At 45.7% G+C, this 23,996-nt stretch overlaps 1 long non-coding RNA gene across 1 annotated transcript; it reads right to left on the bottom strand.

Moving 5' to 3' along the window:
- Positions 1–19,174: 19,174 nt before the first annotated feature.
- On the bottom strand, positions 19,175–22,860 carry LOC119086280. The gene is made up of 3 exons (XR_005089529.1): positions 21,030–22,860; positions 20,858–20,944; positions 19,175–20,410 (listed from the first exon to the last, which is right to left on the bottom strand). It is a non-coding gene; the product is annotated as an uncharacterized LOC119086280 (long non-coding RNA).
- Between the last annotated feature and the right edge of the window lie 1,136 nt (positions 22,861–23,996).

Raw genomic sequence — 23,996 nt, 5'->3', positions numbered from 1 at the left:
TGAAGTAGTCTAGGCTCCGTTCTCACCACTCACCTGGCAGCTCACAGCCACATGGAAGTTCCAAGGGGCCCAACACTCTCTTCTGGTCTCCACAGGAACTGCATGCCCATGGCACATTCACATACCTTCAGGCACTCACACAGACACATAAAACAAATAAAGTGAAATGATAGTTGGACCCGTTTTCACATGGCTTACAGAATGGAGTTCTGACTCCTCAGCTTTGCGTTGCACACCCTCCAATCAGGACTCTGACCCACCATCCTGTTCAGCCTCGTTGCCCGTTTTCTTCTGATGTTTCCATAACTTGACCCTGATCTTTGCCTTCCATTTTAGAGTAATGTGAATGTCCAGATCTTCATCCCTTCTCCACATTTTCAAACCCAGGCCCTGCTTTCTCAGTCCCACTGAGCTAATGCCTTCTCTGTGAGCACTCGGGACCCCTCCACCCTTCGGAATTAACTCCAAGCCTGAAGAAAACCATGGTTTCTGTAACCTATAGCTGACAGAGCATGCTTTGAAATGGGACTGTAAGGAGAGAGAGGCCTGCATCATACCCAATGGCTCCCCCAAATTCTCTTTAAGAAATTTCCTCCTTCATATTCGATACCACAGGACACATAAACATATACCACATTCATGATGGGATTCATATGTAGCTCTGGGATCGCAGGTTAGTAAGTACATAGTCACAGAAACTTCCTGGAAAACAATTGAAAGTTCAGTTTATCCTAGCAAAAGTACATGTACCAGGTTCCATATTAAAGGTGTTATAATCATTGTTCTATTTAATTAACACCACATCTATGTGGTTTTGATATTATTACGCCCAGGGTGCATGTAATCAAACTGGGCCAGAGATTTCCAGAATTTGCTTGTTTGTATCTCCTGGTGCAGTCAAGGCTTAGACAGCCGAATCCATCACTACCATGAACTACCACAGGACCTAGGATGCCATCGTTGCTAAGGGACCTGGGTTGCCATTGTTGCTAAGGGACGCGAGGAAGGTGGAAAACCACAAATCTCTCTCTCTCTCTTTCTCTTTTGTTTTCTGCTTTCCAACCTCCTTCTCTCTCTTGTCTCCACCCTCTCCTTTTTCTCTGTCCTTGCCCCCTCCTTTCCACATTGCTAGATTTCAGGAAAGACTTCACAGAGCCACAAGGGACCTAAGAGATAAAATACCTCTTTAGTTTTTGAAGAAGAGGAAATGAAGGTCCAGAGAGGGGAAGGGTGTGGACCCAGGTCACAGCCTGCTTGTGGCGGGGCTGAAGTGAGAACCCACTTCCTCTCCTCTTCATTCTCAGCCTTCCTACTGCCACAGTTCCCATATGCCCCAAACAGTCTACACAGGGCAGCCTGGCCCTCCGCTCTCTCTCTCCTTAACTCAAAGAAGTCATGCATTCCCACATAGAGAACAGAGACACCACCGCTTTCTGCCATGACGAGTCTTGACTGCCAACGTGAACTGCGTGACCCCTAGGAGATTAACAAAGCACACCTCTGGGTGTCTGTGTGGATCTCTGTGTTTCAGAGATGACATCGTGTCACGGCAATAAAACAGCCTGGCGCTCCTCTGGTAAAAAGTCAACAGTGTTGTAGAGTACCGGCTGTGAGCACTGACTGCCCCCGTGTCAGAGACGGCACATCTGAATGTCCCCTTCTTAGCCGCCCCCACCTGACCCTGCTCTGAACACAAGATCCCCTCTAGCTCATCCACAAACCATCCCGGCTCTTCTCATCTTCTGATTATCAGTCTCGCCCACCAGACTCGAAGCTTCCTTGAACACAAAGGCTGCTTGTGTCTTTCTTTGCTTTATCAGTCTTGTGTATCCTATTATACAAATCAGGACATTGGAGAGGTTCCCCCAAGTGTTTGCTGAATGCATAAACAAAAGTCTAGTTCCGACCTTAGTTTAATGGACTACCATAACAAAATATGTTGGAATAGGTAACTTAAACAATAGGCGTTTCTATTTTCTCACCGCCCTGGGGGGGGGTGCGGGCGGAGGGCAAAGATGAGGGTATCTGCTGGCTGGTTTCCTGAGCTCTGTGCATAGCCACCTGCTGGAGCTGCTGCACTGGTATATTTGTCCATATACATCCACTTACAGCATCTCTCTCTTATCCCAGCAATAGCCTGTGTGGACTGAGGACCACTCTCAGGGGCCCCTTCTAGCTTCATCTCCTCTTTCAAAACCTAACTTCTAAATACAATCATGAGGTGCTGAGGAGGCCCAAGGCTGTAAACCAGGAGTTTTGCAGGAACACAATTCAGTCCATTCCAGTTTCCCATCCTCCACTAGCTCACAGCTGACAAGGATGTACACATAAAATATGATAAGACAATGTCATAACTGCTCTGATAAGAAAGTACAACGCCTTGTAGCACACAGATGATGGAATGGAATGGTAATGGTCACCTCACAGGGACTCTCTATGTGCCTCCTACTGTCTTAGGCACAGAATGTATTACATAATTTAATCCCTGCCAGGATTAAATGTCAGGACACCAGTGCCTGTAATATCAATCTCTATGCTAGAGGCTAGATGACCAAGACTACAAAGGTTTAAATAATTGTGGGAAGACTCCCACTGTTTAATAGGACAGTGCACACACATATATTTATTCCTTTATTTCTTCTTCTTTAGTTTTAGTTATCTGTGGCTAGACACGACCTAAAAATATTAAATAAAAAATTCCAAAATCACACTTGTGGTATGATGAAATCTTACTATATCCCTCTCCATCACACTTAGAACTGTGTCCAGAGTATCCACACTGTATGTACATCCCTCACTCTGCTAAGTACTTAATGGCTCATTCCATTATCTATAGCGTTCAGTACTACCCTCTATATCAGGCTCCCACTTGGAAGGCTGGGAACATACGTGCCATGGATAAGGTGGGGGAATCCCTTATGCAGAATCAAATGTACATGTGACTGAAACACTGCTTAGCTAATGGGAGCTGGGGTGCCACCAAGATTAACAACAGGGAGATGCCCTTGCTCTTGAGCCTGGAGGAACACACAAGACCATGTTACCAGATCCAGAAAGGCAAGACTTTTGACAGGACCTAGACGTACCCGGCCCGCAAATCAACTGCCACTACAGGCAGAAAGAACAGAAGAAATACCTGGCCTCTCCCATTCTCACCTCCAGGATCAGATCGTCGACTCCCACTAGCCACACCTGCCTTGAAGCAACAAGATAGGGAAACTAGAGCATGCAGGACCTTGGAGTATTGAGCCAAGAGATATCTGCAGGAAGGAGCTGAGAACACATGTCTATTGATTGGCATGGCAGGTGACTTTGGGAAGATCATTTACTCCTACAGAGTTTTGGCTTCCCTTGTGGGTAATTTGAGAACATCACTTCTCAGACTTGCTTTGAGACTTACATGTAATAGAGTATAAGTATAAGGTGTATTCTGTAATCTTCAAAATCATGCATGTAAATGGGAAGGCTTTTATGTTTGGTTCTAACCCAACACCCGTGGACTTGGAGGCCTGAGAAAAGGAGTGGTGTGGTGTCCAGGAGTGACCAGGAGCTTCGTAATGGCAGCTAGGTACCTAAGTAAAGGAATCATCCACTGATATCTCAGCCTGTCATTGAAAAAAACATCAGACCACATCTTCAGTTCTAGTCAGGGATCTGTTTGGAGTTTTGAGTCTAAATGGCAAGTAAAACTCTGGGAATTACTGTGTTCATTGTTCTAGTCTTTGTACTGTACCTAAGACTGGACAGGGGAAGGGACTTGTATGATGTCACCTGCCATGTTTCTAGCAGAGGGAGACAAAAGCACAGAAGACCCTCCCCCCTCCTTTACCAATCCTCTTCTCCTTGAACTTTGAGGTTTCAAACTGGTCTCATTCACGATTCCGCTTCCAACACATCCTTCCTTTCTTATTATCCTTCTGTCTCCTTTTTTCCTTCGAGACTTTTCATCTCTTGTTTCTAGTGACATTTAACAACTCACTTTGATGGGCTTCTCCCTCCCTATGGTGCTGATGGACAATGGAAGCTCAGCATTAAGCCACCTCTATTTTAACTGGACAGACTATAATATTTCCCTGAATAACTCAGCTGTCCTTTGAAGACAGATGTGAGGAGGCAGCGCAGACTCTGGACACCAGATTTTCTGTTAATCCTGGGCTTTTGATGAGAATCAAGTCTCAAGTCTCAGTCTTTCTGCAAGGTCCAGATCACGGCCAGAGCTCGGGACTAAACATCAGGGCATGGCAGTCTGGCCCACGAGAACAGCAGGGTTTCCACCGGTGGCTCAAGGTGGTTTGGCCTGCCAGGCAAGGATGCAGTGGCTTATTGTGGTGGTATTGTGTTCCCCAAAATATTGTGCACTCTAATAAACTTGCTGGGGTCAGAGAACAGAACAGCCACAATATTAAACATAGAGGTTAGGCAGTGGTAGTACACACCTTTAATCCTAGCATTCCAGAGGCAGAGATCTACCTGGATCTCTGTGTGTTCAAGGATACAGCCAAGCATGGTGACTCATGCCTTTAATCCCAGGGAGTGAGGTTAGAAAGCAGAAAGGTATATAAGGCGTGAAGACCAGAAACTAGAAGCTTTTAGCTGGTTAAGATTTTAGGCTTTTGAGCAGCAGTTCAGCTGAGATCCATCCAGGTGAGAACTCAGAGGCCTCCAGTTGGAGGAAACAGGACCAGCTGAGGAATTGGCGAGGTGAGGTTGGATGTGGTTTGTTCTGTTTCTCTGATCTTTCAGCGTTCACCCCAAGTTTTTTATTAATAAGACCTTTTAAGATTTGTGTTACATTGTGTGTGTGTGTGTGTGTGTGTTTTCTCTGTGTGTGTGCTTATATGAGAGTGGCCTCTCTCTCTGCGTGTGTGTGTGTGTGTGTGTGTGTGTGTGTGTGTGTGTGTGTGTGTTTCTGTGGTGTATGTGCTTGTATGGGAGTAGCACTTGTGTGAGCACGCATGTAGAGGCCAGAGGACAACTACGGGTCTCTCACTGGCCTAAAGCTCACCAAGCTGGCGAAGTTGGCTGGGCTGTGTGCCCCATGAATCTACCTGTTTCCACGTCTCCCCAGCCCTGGGATTACAAGTGCGGACCACCACCTCCAGAAGCTTTTAATGTAAGTTCAGAGACCCAAAGTGAGGTCCTCAGGCTTTACTGCAAGCATTTTGCCGACTGGGCTATCTCCTCAGCTCGTTTTACCGCTTCGTGTGTGACGCACCGGCGCTAGGTGAGCAAACCACGATGTTAAATGGTGTGTTCCTGGGTTGTCAAGTGAAGAGGCCGTGCTTTGACTACCCCTGGGTTTCCACCTCCCTAAGATGTTAAGAAATAAGTACCACTCCACCAAAAGCCTATTGTGGTCACAGGGACACAAAGATGACAATTATCCCCTGAGTGACTCATGGAATTCCCAGTAGCCCACTACGCGTTGACATTTTGCTGATTCGGAGTCTGTGGGGCATCATGAAATGTCAGTACGTAAAGAAAAGCAGTCAACATTGGCTATGAGAGCATTTGGGGGGGGGGTGCTCAGCCCTGAAGCAAACCATTCTGCATCCACTGATCCCTTCCAGGGGATTGCTTGGTCATACTGTGTGCCGAGCCCTGTGCTGGGAGCCAGGAAGAGTAAGACACGAGGTTTGGACATCACACACACTAGTGGAATAAAATGCATGACAACCGTGAAACTAAAAATAAACGTAGTAGTTCCAGTTTGTAAAAATTTGTTGGAAAGGTATTAACGTGACGCATTCATTCGCTTGATTTCAGGAACTGTAGCAGGAATCTTAAAAGTTCTTATCAATAAAATCAAACCTGAGGCGAGTTATTGGGGTCCATGCTGGTAGATCAGAGAGACAGAACAAGCCACAGCTATCTCACCTCGCCGGATCCTCAGCTGGTCTTGTCTCCTCAGACTGGAGGCCTCTGAGTCCTCATCCGAAATGGGTCTCAGCTGAATTGCTGCTCAAAAGCCTGAAGCTTAACCAGCCACATGCTTAACCAGCCAAAACCTTCTAGTTTCTGGTTCTCACGCCTTATATATCTTTCTACTTTCTACCACCACTCCCTGGGATTAAAGGCTGGCTTTCTGGGATTAAAGGCGTGTCACCATGCTTGGCTGTTTCCAATGTGGCCTTGAACTCACAGAGATCCAGAGGGATTTCTATCTCTGGAATGCTAGGATTAAAGGTGTGAGTGCCACCATTTTCTAGCCTTTGTATCTAGTGGCTGTCTGTTCTCTGACCCCAGATAAATTTATTAGAATACACAATACCACCACAGGAACACTTAGTAAACTGGGAGTTAGGAAGGTAAAGAGTACTAAAGCTGAAATCTGAATCCGGTGATGAAACCAACTGTGGAAAGTAAGATGTAAGAAGAGGAGGAGAGAAAATGGGATGGTCAAAAGCCCTGGGCAGGAAACTGTTGGGTAGAGTGAGTGGAAGCCAGCCAATATGACCGGAATGAAGTAAGGAAGATGTGATTGGGGAATTGCTGGGATCGCTGTTTGGGGCCGGCTCAGCATCACAGGCCTTAGTAAGGAATACGGAGTTTATTCTAAATGTGGGAAGTCTTTGAAGGCTCCTGCACAGAAAAATGGCCCAAGCAGGTTTACAGCCCTTAAAGGCTCCTGGATGCAGGGAGGAGAGTGGATTGTGAACGAGGGAACGAAGCTGTTGCCGTAGTCCTCGTCAAAGGTGGGAAGGAGAGGTAAGATCGGCACAAAGGGGAATGATGGGAAGAAGTGGGGGAGGGGCTCCAGACGTTCTAGACACCGGAGGTGGCAAAATGGTAAAATGTGATGACAACTTAGACGTCTCAACAGAGAGAACCAGAGGAATCTAAGAATGCCGGATGTATTAACAGTGGAGTGACTGGATAATCCATTGTTGCCATGGTGATAAACAATCGGAGAGGGTGGGATCAGAGAGACAACAGCCTCTTGCCCTGTCAACCAACTGATTTGAGGGTTTGTGCCTAGTCTTATTGCAACTTACTATGCTGCGTTTGGTTGATATCGCTGGCAGGCCTGCTCTTTTCTGAAGGGAAATGGAGGAGGAGTGGATCTGGGGTGCGGGAGTTGGGAGAAGTAGAGGGAGGGGAAATTGCTGTCAGGATGTATTGAAAAACAAAAAAATTTAATATTCAAATAACAGATATTCAGAAAAAGGGCATCCATACTGAATATGAACAGTTTTTCCCCGTCATTATTTCCTAAACAATACAGTACAATATTTATGGCTCCTTGACTTGGTATTAGATATAATAAGTGAGCTAAAGATGACCTAATACATATACAGGGAGAAGGGAGAGGCTGTATTCAGACCCTTTGTCAGGTTACGTAAGAGACTTGCACACCGTGGGTTTTGATATCTGTAGGCGGAACCCACCCACTTTAGATCCTGAGGCAGGGCCATAAAGGGAAATGGGGATGCCAGGAATACAAGAGGAGTCATGGCATAGAACTGGAATATCAGCACATTTCATTCCTGCCCGAATTACTATACAGCAGTGGTATTCAGTGCATGTGATTCTGCCCTGAAGGGATACTGGACAGGTGTGGCGCTGAACCTATGTTGGCCACATCTCCCAAAGCAGAAAGTCAGCCATCCTAAAACCTGTCCGAAGTGCCAGAGTTGAGAAGCCCTGCTTCACAGATAATTCTGACATCTAGGTAAATAAGGTGCCAGAGAGAGAGGAGTGAGGAGCCCTGAAATTATCCCTCCAGATGTGAAGTGTGAGGCAGGAGCATGGACTTGCTTCTGTAGCAGAGGCTGACAGACGAGGCTAGTGAAGGTGCTTTAGTTTCCCTGTGGGAGCGGCTGAGGTCCCGGTAGAGAGGTCTAAGATTTTGGGGGCCTTTACAGAACACATTACTGATACATTAAGATTCAATTAGAAAGAAGGAACCTAGTAAAAGCTGGGGACTGGCGTACCTACCTCCCAGGAAGACTTCAACAACAGGGCAAGAGAATTGATACAATGTGTCCTGGCAACCGCAAGGGTGGAGGAAGAAGCTGGGGGTCCTTAGGGAAATAGGATAGAAGGAGGAAACCCCTCTAGAGATATGGGCTTCCAGGGGCGGGCTTCTAAACTGGATGTCACCTGGAGTGGGCTGGGATTTTTAAAGTATGTACACTCAGGCCTCACCTCCAGAGATTCTCGAGTTAGTCTGGTTTAGGGCTTTAGCCTTGGAATTTCAAAAGTTCTCCCATGTATTCTAGATTGCAAAATAGCAGTCTATTCCTCACATTCTCTTTCGGATGCCCATAGGGACAGACATAGGGAAGGAGGGACAGGGCAGCTCTTCCTAAAGGGGCAGCCTCCATCAGCCAGCAGCAACCCACATCACCCTTGTGGAAATCTGAAGCCAGTATTGCCAAGTCTTTTTGTTCTCTGGTTCTCAATATCTATTTCCTCCCAAAGCTAAAAATCTCGATTTTTAGGCGTTAGCCCCAACTATCTCAAAAAACCCATGCCAAACAAAACATGTCTGTGAAGTGCTCTGGACTCCAAGGCTGTCATTTAGCAGCCTCTGGGTCAGGCCAGCGGCTTTGCACTTTTTTTTTTTTTTTTTTTTTTTTTTTTTTTTTTTTTTTTTTTTTAGCCACAGCAGGTTTTGACCAAGCAAGTTATTTTATTGGCTGTTACAGGCTGAAAAAAACATAAACCGAAACAGTACAGGTTCCCCCCATAGGTCAGGAGCACGCTCGGCCTCCCCTTCCAGCCCCGTGACGTTCTTGAAGCTGCTCTGAAGTCCTGGTTCTGGAAAACCAGATAAGGAAACAAGGGCACTGGAAATGCAGACCCAGAGGAGCATCCAGCCAGTGGGGCCTCTAACACGTGTGGGGGTGTTTGGACTTGTCACCATGACAAAGCCGGTTCTATGGCATTTTGTGGCTAGAGTCCAAGAATTCAGAACTTCCTGCAGGACAATAAAGTATCTTCCTACACAAAATGCCAATAGATAGTAGATCTCTACTGGAGAACACCAAAGGAGGAAGCAGAAGCCCAGACAGGCAACACCATCTGGCAAGATGACAGCAAACGTCACTGGCATGCTTGCTTGTGTCCTACAGACTCAAGGACTTGTCTCCTTGCCCGAAGGAGACTCTGCTGGCTAGGCTTAGGTTGGTCATACTCTAAACACAAAGAAGAAAAGGATGCTTTAAAATTAAAGCCAAGTAGCCCCTTGAATGGGACACCACGGCATAAGAAGCTAACCTGGCTTTTGAGGAGGAAGTTGGAAAAGAGTTGGGATAGTTGTATCTCTCCAGCCAGGCCAGAGGCTGGTGGTCAGTGCTGGGGAAGCAGAGCAGCTGCTGCAAGGAGCGGAAACTTCCAGAAAACACATGGGTTGGGGCAGTGGCACAGGTTTATCAGTCCCACTGGTCATTTACTCTCCAGACCAAAGCCTGCCAGGGTCAAACACCAGATGTAGGATCAGAAGGTAAAAAGACGCTTTCCCCTAGCCCTCCCAGGGATGGGGCCAAGGCAAGCCTTCTTGTTGGCCATCACAGTGCCGTGCCCTGCTGCGGCTCACCAGATAAGGCAGGAGCTATCCTAGTGAAGGAATGAGAGTGAAATTCAGACCCATGCCTTAGCAGTTACCACTTTCTAGAGATTTGACTTTCGGCTTGTCGCCATCCTCATTCCAAAGCGCAAGGGAGGAGGTTCTTCGCCTGAGCGGTAGTTTAAGCAGGCAGTTCTGGGCTATGGATCCCGAAATCACAGGAGATTCTACTTAGCTAGACAGAGCGGGACTCTCATCTCCTTCAGCTCTCCAGGGGATGACACCCTTCTGCTGGTCTATGCCAGGCCAGGCCTGGCACTCTCAGACATCCCAGCAACATCAGGTCGCCATCTGATTCAAAGTGCATATTCTCTCAGCTCACGATAAAGAAGAGATAACATGGAGTCACAGAGTCGGCCTTCCTTCATGTGGGTGCAGCATCCCTTCATTCGCAATATTTATCTATAGCTATGATGTCAAGTGTCATGCCATGACCAATTTCAAGGTGCCAATGCAATGACATCAGTGAATGTGGAGTTCAGCAAAGAGGAAGTATCAGCCTGTCCCACTTCCGAAGTTAGAGTTCTTCTCTCAAAAATATCCAAAGCTGGGACACAAGACAGACTGAGATCTTTGGATTCTTTTCTGGTTGCTAGAATAAAGCTATCTAACAAGGAGCAACTTAGAGGAGGCAGGGTTTGTTTGGGTTTACGGCTTCAGGGGATAAAACCTAACAGGGCAGGCAAAGGCGTGACTGTAATCGTGCAGGGCAGTTGGTCTCTCTGCACTTTCAGTCCGGAAGTAGAGCACAGACAGCAAGCAAGGCTGGGCCACACAACCTCAAAAACCACCCCCCAGTGACCACTTCCTCCATCGAGGCCCTAGCTCCTGAAGGTTCCCGTGTCACAAAAGAGCATCACCAACTGGGGTCCAAATGTTCCCACATGTGAGCTTGTGGGGGACGTTTCACAGTCTAATTACAGCATGAAGGAAACTGTACATGCTTTATGGGTGGCATCTGCAGAAGGCAAATGTATCTATTACCATGATTCTACCATGATCTTTGAAGAGCAATCGATACGATTTTAAATCTCAACTTCATGATGTATCTCAGACCTCTGGGTGCCTCAGCTAAACCAGAATCAGTGCCTTTTTTTAGGGGAAACCATGAGGACTCACTCGAGATACGCTATGCATAAATATGTAAAGTACTTGGCAACCAGTCCTACTTAAGAAATGTTTGTGCTCTCTCTTCCTCCCCCACACCCCACATATTTTTAAACCTAGAAAAGACTTCATAATGTCCCATTTGGATGCCTTGTTAGGGAATGAGAGTCCCAAAGAGGTCAATAGCCATGCTCCACAAACCACAGGCAGCTAACTGGCAGAAAAGACACTATGCACAAAAAGTTTGTCCTCTCCGAAGACGAACCTGGAGGCCAGGCTGTGAGAACTCTACAAGGTTGCACCCGGAGGGATGGGATTGCCGTTATTCTCTGTGTGAAGTTTTGAGCGAAAATCCCAGAGTGGTCTTCTTGCAGCAGTATAAGGTTGGGGATTGAGTTGGTCCTACAGAAGGTACTTTCACCTTTCTGCAGCAGATGACGGAAATATTTCAAGCTATGGATCAGATCGGGGCTCTGCATCCTCTTCCCTTCACACCAGCTAATGTGTTTTTCATTTCTCTTGGCTGGCTTGATTTCCCACATGTTCTCCCAAGCTCTTCCTCTCAGTTCCCCCAGGGCTTCCCACAACAAACCTGCTTTTGGCGTCCTCTCCAAGGAGGGGCTGCTGAAATACATACCGGATATGTCTCTGGCTGTGTTTATCAGCCCCAGCCCAGACTCCTGGGGCTGAAGATGGCGGAAACAAAGAGCTTGGACAGGTCAGGTGGCTCAGTTCTTCCTACATTTCACCCCTAAAGCTTCCAGCCCTGGAGCGCAGGGCTCATCAAGCTTCGCCATCATTTCTTCAAAGACCCTGGCAAAGACTCTCCTCTCTTTGTTGTCTTATTTTTAAAAACATCAACAATAGTAGCTGTTACTATGGAACACTGCATTTTGCAATAGGCCTTTTACCTGTGGCTTCCTGTTTAATCCCATTACAACCTATAAAGTCGGAGATACCAAAATAGGCACGTTGTGAAACTAGAATAGCCCAAGTCTGTTCACGCCGTGTTGGCGGGACCTTCCAACTTCCCCTCCACGTCTCCTGTAAGTGAGGAGGCACCAATGTTAACGGTAAGCCCGTGGGCGCTCATGCGCTGTGTGGGCCCGGCTTCTGTTCTGCTGTCTGCTCCTTCTCTTCACTCCTGTCTTACACTCCTCCTGTGCAAGCATCCTTGCTTTCTGAGAGCCCTGGGAGTAGGTGAGCACGGGCAGTTTCGGGAGGAGCCTTGCACAGCAAACGGGATTGATTAGAAGACATTTACTCTTTCAACTCCCCAGTTGGAAGTACCGGTGAGTAAGACACTCAGCATGTGTTCTTGCTCTTCTCAGTTCCCCTGACACACACACACACACACACACACACACACACACACACACACACACACACTCTTCATCTGTGTCATGAGATGCTGCTATCAGTACTCCTTTTGGATACACAATATATTTGGTGTTCGCAGGTAGGGTTGATGCTCTCAGGTAGGATGTAAAGTATTCTGTGGGTTCCATCAGTTCCGCTGACATGTAGGGTGAACATGGACTACAGAGAAAGCTTGCTTGCAACCTTTAACTGTTCCTTAGGGAAGCTGAGGTTGTCTGCCAACACATGCTGGGATGCCACAGCCCATGATTCAGTTTTTCACCCATCCAAGCCTCCTTTGGTCTCCGGTTGAATTTATCTTCTTTCTAAACACAGCCCATCTGTGTCTCAGTGGGCATTCTTCTGTCTAGCATTTCACCCTACTATGTGTCTCTTATCACTTTGGTGGAATGTTAAGTTCCTCTCTTGTAAAGAACATTTCATATTCAATTTAATTCATCACTGCAGATGCCACCACCCCACCCAATAATAACAACAGTTTCCATTTAATGAAGTACTCTGTGTTAGACAGCCTTCAACAGCTTATATAATCTTACATTAATCTACTGGGACTAGTGTTACTATTTCCACTCAAGTAACGTTCCGTGAAGAATATAGAAGAAAGATACAATCCCAACATGGTTTTGTAAAGGTCTCTGATTCTCAATCCGAGGCATCTCCTATTCTGTGATATTCTTCCTAGCATAGTTGCTGGAGGAATGAGTCTCCCCCAAGAGAATTTCGGTCTCACCTTCTGAAGATTCGGCATGACTTAAGCACAAAGAGGAATTGCACAGTCACCCACCCCACCCCTGCATTTCACTGATGAAAACATCGGAACCGAAGAGAGGAAAGTACGCCGCATGCACACCATTTCCCCTACTGCCTGCCGGTCGCCACTCTACCTCTAATTTTCCTGAACACAGGACAGTAATTGCTCAGTACTGGAAAGCATAGGAAGGAAGAGGGTGTGGATGCAGATGTGTTTCATGCTACTTGATCGCTCTTGTGTAGGACACCCAACTTCCCTACAGCTTTATTTTCCTGAGGATTTGTGCGTAGATCAAATGCCGGCTTCTCCATTCCCGTAAGTCAGCCTCCGGTAAGTGAGTCAGCTTGGCTCGTGGCTGGGAGTCCGTGCCATGCCTTTGTCTTGTGTTGGTTGCTGGTTGATTGCATGTGTACAGGCTCTGGGATAAACACAACATCACAGACATGCCGTTGGTTACTGTTTAACCCACTATTGATAATTCCTACTAGCCTGCTGTCTACCTGGCTTTCAGGGTGAATTCTGGAAGATCGGAGAAGCAGAACAAGCCACAGCTAACTTCACCTTACCAACTGCTCAGCCAATCCTTGCTGTGGGATGTTCTGTATGCTGTAAATGTGCTGCTCTGATTGGTTAATAAGTAAAGTGTGATTGGCCAGTAGCCAGGCAGGAAGTATAGGTAGGATAAAGAAGAGAATTCTGGGAAACGGAAGGCTGAGGCAGGAGATGCTGCCCATAGCAGCTACCATGAGAAGATGTAAAGTACCACTAAGCCACAAGCCACATGGCAACTTATAGATTAATAGAAATGGGTTAATTTTAGATGTAAGATCTAGATAGTAAGAAGCCTGCCATGGCCATATAGTTTATAAGTAATATAAGGGGTTTATTTGAGTCTGAGTGGCTGCCAGCCCGGACAGGACTGGAGATAACTCCAGCTACAAATCCTGTTTCCTCAAACTGGAAGCCTCTGAGTCCTCATCCAAATGGATCTCAGCTGAACTGCTGCTAAAAGCTTAAAAGCCTCTAGTTCCTAGTCCTCATGCCTTATATACCTTTCTGCTTCCTGCCATCACTTCCTGGGATTAAAGGCATGTGTCTTTCCCAAGCAAGACATGAGATCTCAAGTGCTGGGATTAAAGGCATGTGTCACCATGCCTGGCTGTTTCCAGTGTGGCCTTGAACTCACAGAGATCCAGATGGATCTCTGTCTCTGGAATGCTAGGATTAAAGGTGTGTGCTACCACTGCCTAACCTCTATGTTTAATATAGTGGCTGTTCTGTTCCCAGATAAGTTTACTGAGGTACACAATATATCAACCACATTTCTCCTTTTCTTGTTTAAAATAAAAAAGTTATAACTAATATAAGAAAAAGTATATACAATATATATAGTCAAGAATTACATTAACAATGTCTAGTCCATTAACATTTGACAGATTCAGACAAAAAACTCCATTATATACATTAACAATATCCGGTCCAATAACATTTGACAAAATCAAACAAAAATTTTTATTACTTTTCCTACTTAAAACAAGTAATTCTTTTTTAAAAGTAGATTTAATAATCTTTTTATCTTCTTATATCTATATTCTCTCTTTTTTCTTTTCTGAGTAGATTCAAAAATCTACCTTTTATCTTATCATTTCTATATCTTCCTTTTTTCTTTTCAGATTAAATAATCTACTCTTTTCTATATCCTCTTTTTTCTTTTTTCTTTTTCTTTTTTTCAAACAAGTACCCTATATCTATTCTCCTTTGTTTAGATTTTTTTCTGACCATTAACAATTAACAACCTGTAACCAACCTTCGTAAACAATGACAATTATCCATAAGCCATTGAACGACCAAAAACTACCCACCCCACTCTTGGGAATGTGGGTGTTGTTTTCTTAAAATTACTTCCTGCTTTCTGGGAGTGAAGACATCTTTAGGGAATCCTGAAAAGAAAAATTTTGGGTTAATTGTCAAGTCCTGGAAGAGTTAGCTGTATCATTTGTCCAGTCTCTGCATAACGGGAAAGTGCAGGGCTTGTCTCAAGTCCTTGCTCGAGTAGTCTGTGAATCTGGATCATCTCAGCTAGCCATCTTGAAATTCTCCTGAGCAGTTTGTAGTCCAAAGCCAATCTTTGGGTGGTATTAATCAATTTAATGGCCTTATCATAGTTGATGTTGAATCCTCTGTGATTTGGAGCAATCACAGTCTGATAAATGTCTGCCTCTTGCCGGGCAGTGGTAGCGCACACCTTTAATCCCAGCACTCGGGAAGCAGAGGCAGGTGGATCTCTGTAAGATCGGGCCAGCCTGGTCTACAGAGCGAGTTCCAGAAAAGGGGCAAAGCTACACAGAGAAAACATTCTTCCCTAGAAGAGAATATTTTCATAGCAATTTCTCCAAACTGACCTTTGCTGATGCTTTCTTGTAACACAATGGTCCTGGCAATTGTTCTCTGAACAAGCAGCAGTAAACCTTTCATCCCCGATAATGGTGTCGCCACCACCAACACGACGAGAAAAAGTGAAGTTCAGTCTCCTGAGGGTCACACACTTAACAAGTGACAGCAAAGGATGTCAACACTGCTCATTGCTCTTGGCCTGTATGTAAAGGTTTCTCAACTCCGGAAGTTCATGCTGGGTTCATTGTACTCTTGGGTATGAGGGGCAGAGGTAAAGCTGGAGAACTGCAGTGATACATTTTTGTGAAAATTATCTCTTGACCACTCCTACAACCAAAGGCTGAATTTCTGGAAGACCTCACAGAATAATTAGTCCCCTTGAGATCATTTCAAATCATGGACTTAGCTTGTGGTCATCCTCCTGTGTCCTCATCCTGTTTGAGTTTATCTTGCGCTTGAGAGAACAGTATAACCAATCTTCCTGTGCCCTTCATTGCCCATGCGGAATGTACAGCTTCAATCTGAGGTTGCGTACTCCTCCATGCCCTTGATCCAGAACAATGTACGTGCTTGCTGTGCTCATCATTTGCTGAAAGCTGCCAACAGGTTGGAATCAACCTTAAGCTATAAATATCTACCATTTATGTTGCAAGCAATGTAGATATAGGTTGATACCATCTCTTTGAAGTGTTGGGACCTACTGAGGTCAGTAAAGTGACTTCTTCCCTGGTAAAACTTTGTTAGAGATTTCTGTAAAGAACCTCTCATTCTTCGCCCATGCCATGTTTTCTCTGCTACTCAATAAATGCAGGGCAAAACCGTAACCCCAAGCCTTTCCTATCAAAACCTTTGCTAGGAAAGCCAAACACAGGGACAGTCACAGCTGATAGGCCCAGATTCAGACACAGAACAAATAGAGGCAACACAAACAGACGGAAGCAGACATATGTAACATACAGGGTAGAGACAGATCAGCAACCACAAACTCCAGACAGACGGAAGGCACAGGGAGAGAAGTGAAGAGTTCAAATTTGGGCTCACTTTTGATCAAATTAGTCCAAAAGGAAGTTCTTTGTTTACACTCTTTAAGGTGGCTCTGATGTATTTTAGTGTTCTCTGAGGTTATCTTTAACGCATTAACTGGCACAGAGAACTATTGCCCAGTGTGACAGCCCTCACTGACTGGTTACCCCAGAATCAGACATAACAGAATTAGAAGAGACCACATTCATTGTGATTAATGTAACCTAGTAACCATCATCTGACGAGCACACAAATACAGTGAGTGTTCTGAAGGAACTGTGTCTAGTAATGGAGTGTGGTCCTAGTCTGGGGGTCAGGGGAGGTCTGTCTAGGGCATGCATTAGTCAGCGTTATATAGAGAGTGAAAGGAGGAAGTCATTTGAAGCAAAAAGAACCCTGACAGCAAGAGGGCAGCTACTGCAAACTTGTGAAAACTGCCGGAAAGAATGGGACCTTGGAAATCCTGAAGGGAGGGGTCCGGTGCTGTCATCACCATCACAGGACCCAATCCAATCCCGTCTCTCATTTTCATAGAGGAGAAAACAAGTGTAGGGAAGTTACTTGTTCAGTTAGGGAATTACCTGATGTATAAACTGATGACGCAGCCACGCCATCGTATAGGTTAAGGGGAAGGCTCTTTCTTATTGTAGGTGTGAGGGAGAGAGCAGCCAAAGCCATCTGGAAGAGTCCAGAGCAGGGAGGGAAAAATAGTCAACTGGGCATGGCCAGCAGGCTGGACCAGGTCAGGAGAGAGGCAGGAGCTGGGGGTGGCGTGGTGGCAAGACAAAGAGAGAATCAAGAGAGCACACAGACAAAATAGCAGGGCTATAAGGAGAAATGAGTAGCTAGGGAGAGGGAGGCCCATGAGCTGGAGAAGTTTAGGGTGAGGGAGGAGGTTCAAAAAAAATAAAGCTAGGTAATTTTAACACTGTGGGAACCTGGAGGCCAGCATGCGCTTTGGTATGCTAATAGGCACCACAGGTAGCCATTTGTCCCTTCTGCCAGGGATAAGTGAAATTGCTCCTTTTGGTAGAGGGGCACTGGCTTCATGAGTTCCTGAGGAATGCTAGCTTTTGTCTAAGTGCCAGAATTGGTAGAAATTAGAGTTTCCTTTGGACCTGACACCTAGGTGGCATGAGAGACCAGGCTGCCTGAAATTGCCAGGACCTCCAGGAAGTCCCTCAACTCTTGGGGTTTCAGTGTTCTTGCTTGCTCTTGACTATCACACTTCTTCCCTTAAAAATTTCTCAAAGAGGCTCTCTTGAGTCTGTGTGTCTACTGAAAACTGAATATTGAGTCAAAACTGGCACACAAGAAAGAGGAATTAGTGGGACCAAGGAGATGACCAAGTCTGACAAGGTCGTTTGATCCCTGTACCCTATGTGATGGACCCACAGGTTATCCTCTGACATCCAGGCATGTGCCATGGAATGCTCACCTCCACCCCATCCCATTCCACCTTGCAAATGTGTGTGTGTGTGTGTGTGTGTGTGTGTGTGTGTGTGTGTGTGTGTACATAATAACAATAAGTAAAGGAAAGGAAGGAGAGAGGATAGATCAGATTGGGGCTGTAGCTCAGCTGTGCTTGCTGACACAAGGCCCTGGGTTCAGTTCCATCACTGTGTAGGCATTGTGTTACACATCTCCAATACCAGCACTTGTGGGAGATAGGCAAGAGAATCAGAAGTTCAAAGTCATCCTCGGCCACAAAGGAAATTTGAACCAGACTGGTAAACATGAGACCCTGTGAGGAAAAAAGAGAAAGGAAAGAAAGAAGAGGAGATGGAGGAAGAGGAAGAGGAGGAGAAGGAGGAGGAAGAAGAAAGAAAAAAGAGGGGAAATTACAGGAGGCTCACATGTTCTCATATTCATCATTAGCCAGGAAAATCAAAAGAACTCAGGGCCAGCAAAGGCAGATGGCCATTCACAGGCCAGAGGTAACCCACAGGTATGTTTTGTTTGGCCACACGATATTTCTAAATGTTTTTGAAATTTATTGCTACTGTTTAGGAGTCAGATTTCATATGTAATAAATTCCCTAGAGCTACTGCTGACTGCCCACCTGCCCTCTTTTCCTGATTCCTGAAGTGACAGGTGCATTTGTCACCTAGGGTCCTACAGACTGGCTGCATGTGTGCCCTGCCCTGCCCCACCCCACCCCATAATAGCCTTTTAAAGACCTGTAAATGATAACCTTGGAGTGACCATGGATTCTTCTGTCCACATGACAGTACCAGGCCCGTCAGCTGTTGCTCCAGTAGACGGTAGCCTCCCTCCCTCCCTTTTCTACTGCCCTCTTTCTGGACACAGTTCTCCATGCCCACCTCCCTTGGAAAGGGATGCATTCAGAATCAAGCACAGTGCTCCCCAGATGTGCTTACCCATAGAGAAGATTTAAAGACATCTTTCATATTTATGTACCATAGTTTCTACTTGGCATCTAGGGCCACCAAGCATGATGACAACCCAAATAGAAAGAAGCTTCATAGCATCTGAAATTGATTCTTCCCCTTGAAAACAGCAGAAGAGAAGAGACTCCAGAGAAAACAGAACATTATTTTCTGAGACTGTACACAGGCAGATCTCTAACAATGCGAGAGGAATGACAGGCATTTTTGAGATTGTTTTCTGTTTATAAATGTAAGCAGAGAGAAGAGCCTGAGGAATCTACTTATAAAGCCCTTATAAAACGGTGCCAATATAACAGCTGGATGGAGTTAGAGCCTGTTTTATCTGTTTTCAGAGTTAAACCAGGTGTGTGTGTGTGTGTGTGTGTGTGTGTGTGTGTGTGTGTGTGTGTTTATGTGCATTTGTATGTGTGTATATGTTTATGTGTATGTGTGTATGTGTTTGTGTATGTGTATATATGTGTTTATGTGCATGTGTATGTGTATGCATGTGTTTATGTGCATATGTATGTGTGTGTGTGTGTGTGTGTGTGGTGTGTATATGTGTGTGTTTTTCCCCTATGAGATTAAAACCTCACAAGCAGAAAGCCAGACTAGCAAGAGTGTCATAGAAAACTCTGGTTTAGAATTTGACACCCTGACGACTTTCTCTGTCTGCCTCTGGCTATCAGGAGCTCTTGGGAACCACTAATGTCCTTATTGTGCAATGGAATTATTTAATTAGCTTCCACTAACTAGGACAGTGCACCCAAAAGTGTCCTTCATCTGCTGCCTCAATGATCCCCCCTAAAGTAGTGATAGTTTCGTGTTCCTCTAAAACCGACTTAGTCATTTTTTCAGTTAATCTTGTACAAGGCAAAAACACTTGCAAAACTCTAGGTGTAGTGTGTTAATTATGACTTTAATATACATTGAAATAAATACTGAGGAATTAAAATTAAAAGCTGTTTTTGTCACATACTATCTGAAGTCATTTTTATATATTTGTACATGTCTCCTCAAAAAGACTATACTTTGGGTTCACTGATGGACTCCAAGAAGCCCCTAAATTTGCATTCTAAATTATATGTGTATACTTTAGGGATACTTAAATTCCTAAATACTTAAATGTGTATATGAATTTCTTGTGGTTCTCGGTGGTCCACTGCATCCATTGAGAAGCCGAGGGCCATTAGTTCCAGTGGGGTCTCGAGGAACCCATCAGGTCCTTTTGGGGAAGCAACTGAGAAAAACAAACTTCAGTTTTTAAACACCCTGCCTAAGGCCCTTTTTTTAGCAAGTTTTCTCCCATATCCCTTTTTAAATGTGGCTAAGGACATGCTGTTCATTTAACTTGGTGGGTGAGAATGGAGAGAGCCACTCCTGGACCGAGCCTGGGAAGTCAACAGGGCACAGCCTAATCTTGGCTCCATCTTTATCCCAGACAAGATTGTCTTTGAGGCATTGGAATGGCAGTGCCCTGGGGAAAGGAGAGAGATTTTACTTCAAGTGACCTCTAGAATACTTGGCAAACACCCCCAACACCACACTCCTACAGAGCACAGCTTGGGCAGATCCATTCCTTTCTTTTTCCGAGGACTCGGAAGTCGAGCTCCACAGGACTGTTGCAGAAAGAATCGTAACGCACATCTCCATCCCAGAACCCCTTTGCGGGGTGGACCAGCCTGCTGTGTCTCCACCTGCCTGTTTGGCAGCTTCCTGAATTTCCATGTCTTCAGCCCGGATTGTTAATAATGGCTTCATTGGCGTGCCCATAGGAAAAGACCTTCTCTGGCCCTGGAAGGAATAAGAATAAAGGAATAAGAATGCAACAGACAGATCCCATACAAGCCTTGATCTTGCCCTACAGTAACTTCCCTAGGATGGGCAGAGCTATCCCCAGGGCCCAGCCCAGAGTCAGTGTTGAATATGTAATAAACATTGAATAAATGAATGCCAGCTACTGTTCAAGTCAGTTATACAAGACATGTGTGGGGGTAGGGTTGGCAATCAAGAAAAGCTTCCAAGGGCAGGTAACATTGAACGAAACCATGGTCGGGTATAATTTTTGGAACATTGGAAGCTATGCTATCATGTGATGGAACACAGGGTTCTGGAGTTGGGCACCAGATGGCGTGTGAATTCTGACACTGTCATGTGCTAGGTTTTCCTCTGAAGACCTTTCTGAACTCCTCCGAGCCTGAGCTGCTTTGCCTACAAAATAAGAGTAATAATAGAACGTACCTGTGGGTATCAGATCAAAAAAGTACACAACACATAAAGCTCAGAGTGTCTGTCCTTGTTCTTCAGGGTGGTTGTCACCACTGGCATCTAAGAAAGTAGGAAAGATAGGGAGAAAGATGAGGAAGCAGAGTCCCAAGGGAGAGCCAGCTTGACTCTGATTTCTACAGCTCACCTCGGTGACTGCTAGGTAGAACTTGCACTCTCCGGAGTGGCGCTACAGACAGAGCATCACCTCTTAGCAGCCTCGATTATAATCAGCATGGTTGCCCGGCCTCACCTGTGGTTCGCTTCTCTGCCCATAACGGGACAGAGCCTGTCACTGCAGACATGACTGTCCTCGAATCTACAGGTCCCGGAGGCAGCTTCTTTTCCTGGCTGCATTTCCTTTAGGGAGAGCTCGACAAAGAGGTCATGCAGCCATAGTGTCTAACCAAGCACGCAGGAGGAGTTAACAGACCCGCCAGAGCTGTGGGTGAACTTTTGCTTCTAGGTGGAGCTCGCTGGTCTGAACATCGGTGGCACAGGCTTCCCCCAGTCACAAGTCCAGGTGGGTATGGACATTCCTCACATGTTTATTATCACCATGTCAATCAGAATCTGCTACTCTATATTTTCCACATTGCATGCATCACCACCTGATAGCATTAAGGCAACACTTGCCATGTTGTAAACACTTAGGATTACCATTATGCTGGACAAAAACGCATGATGAGGAATGTCTGATACATGCTTGTCAAATGGTGAAGGTTTGCCTCTCTGGCTGAGAATGGGGGTGAAGGCGACAAGACAGGGAGAGGATTTTGTTCAGGGAAGTCTCCTTTGAGACAACACTTGAGACTCACCTCAAACACTGGAGTGACGTTTCCTAAGAAAGGCTGAGGCACAGAGCATTGCAAAGGACCAAGGACTGGTGTTGAGACGTAAAAAGCACAGGGAGCATTTGAGACCTGGCGACGCAGTTCTGACTGGCTGAAGGTCTAGAGCCGTAAAGGGGAATTACAAGTTAACCATGTTGAGAGAAGCTTCCCAGCATCACAGAGTTCTGAAGGCTGTGCCCATGAGCACTGGCTGCCTGTGTTTGCATTTAGAGAGTCAGTGAAGTCTATACAATAATGTGATCTAATGAGCGCTTTCGGAGGAATATATCCATGACCCAGCGAGTAGATTTGGGATAGAATAGATGGGAGGCAGAGATCTGAAGCCAGGGTCATGGAGCAAGTATAAACACAGCTCAAAGCATCCACAGATCAAAGCATCCTTACATCCACAGGCAGGCAAGAAGAGCCAGAGATGAGGTCATTATGGCCACATAGTCGAGTGGAAGCTGGAGGTAATGTCACTGCCTGCAGCAGGAGCAGAGAGGTCAGGAGGGGGAGGGAGGAGAGACTGGGGACAGGAGGAGGAGAATTACATAAAGCCTGACCTTGTCCGGACTCACATTTCCCACTGGGTGAGCACTTACGGACATACAAGAGGCTAAGTCCCAGAGACACCTGGGAACACAAGCTTCAACCCCAAATGTGAGTAAGTGCTGAAAGGATTTTTAAGGTCATACTCACGGATACCATCTCCATGGAGGGAGTCTACCAAGTCTGAGAATCACATGGTTTCCACAGTGGAGGAAACTGCCTTTTATTATGTGTGTGTAAGTCTGTGGCTCCGGACAGCTCTCAGCTCATCAAAGCCTCTGCTTTGGCATCTGTGGAATAGGAATGATAGTATAAATATCTCATGGAGCCTTTGTGGAGACAAAGCATGTGTATGTGAAGTCCTCAACGTGCTATCTACTATGCAAAGAACTCAATACATAGTAATAATTCTTAGCAATAAGTTGTTACTTTACTTAAGACTGAGGTTAAAAGTATGAATATTTATAGAGGCCAAGTAGAAAGAGTAATAGCACAGACCATTTTCCCCCAAGAAACATCAACAGCTGTTCACATTCTGCAAATTACTGGCACAGACGGATGGCCACACCTTGCAATTTTCAAAAGAAAACAGGAATGTAGGGTTTTTTTTGTTTTTTTTTGTTTTTTTTTTTTTTTGAGTATGAAATTCCAATTTTGTAAGTGTTAATGCTGGATTTAAATTACAAAGAAATGTGGGCCACATGGAACAGATCTGGGGAGTGGTGCCCGAGGCTATCATGGTGGAATCCAGTTTAAGGCAAGTGTCCAGCTTGAGGAAGCAGCCTGGGGAGCAGGTGCCTTTGGAAGACAGAGTCACCTGTGTCTGGCATTAGGAAGTCTGGCCTTGGTGGTGTTGGGGAGATGACGTTTTGAAGGGGTCCAAAGCTGGACGAGCTGAGCTGCGGCACAGAGAAACTTAAGTACCCGTAGGTATTTAGCTGCTGTGCAGAAAGATAAACAAGCAAAGTGGGAAGGCTAGCAGAGACAGAAACCGGTTATCTGGCCTGACTCGTTAATCCACTTCTTCGGTAAGGATGGAGGTTAAACCAGAAAAGGTTACAGCATGGGGGGCCAGAGGAAGAACTGGCCTGCCTATGTGCCTGCCACCTCAGCCTCTGACCTTTTGCTCCCCAGGATCACGGGGCCAGAAACTGAAGTTCTAGAGAACGGCACAAGCAAGCCGGAGTATTAATCAGGACAGCCAGCAGGTGCAGAGCATCCTGCCAACGGGGTAGCGAGGCATTCCAGGGCTTATGTCTCAAAGACAGGAAGGTCAGCACTTGCCCAGCAAGGACTGAGAAATCCTGCTGCTGCCCTAGCGGGTGGGGCACTGGGAAACAGGAAGGAGAGTGTTTGTTGTCCTTTTTTTTTGCTGGGAAATGTAAATGCTCCATTGCTCTCTCCCTCTGCAGATAGACGACTGTGGCTTCACGATGTATGGCATTTCAGAAAAGACGTTCCTCAATCATTTCTCAGTGGCAGAACTTTTCCTTTAAATGGCATCTTGCCCTAACCCCCAATATGGAACATAGTTTATAAATAAGTGATATGTATATTCTTCAGCAAGTGTGAGTCGTTGCTTTTGGTGGTACACTTTTTTTTTTCTGTTGTAAAGCCCTCAGATGTGCCTAGTAGGAAACTAGGATGCTTTGAAGCACGCTACAGAAACCACTTGCACAGTCCACTCTTTCTGGGGTGCTGGGATCTTCAGTGATGAAGAATCACCACCC

Source organism: Peromyscus leucopus, chromosome 19 (assembly GCF_004664715.2).
Source record: "Peromyscus leucopus breed LL Stock chromosome 19, UCI_PerLeu_2.1, whole genome shotgun sequence".
Taxonomy (NCBI): Eukaryota; Metazoa; Chordata; class Mammalia; order Rodentia; family Cricetidae; genus Peromyscus; species Peromyscus leucopus.
Note: the sequence above shows the minus strand (reverse complement) of the source record. Positions and strands in the feature narration are given on the sequence as shown.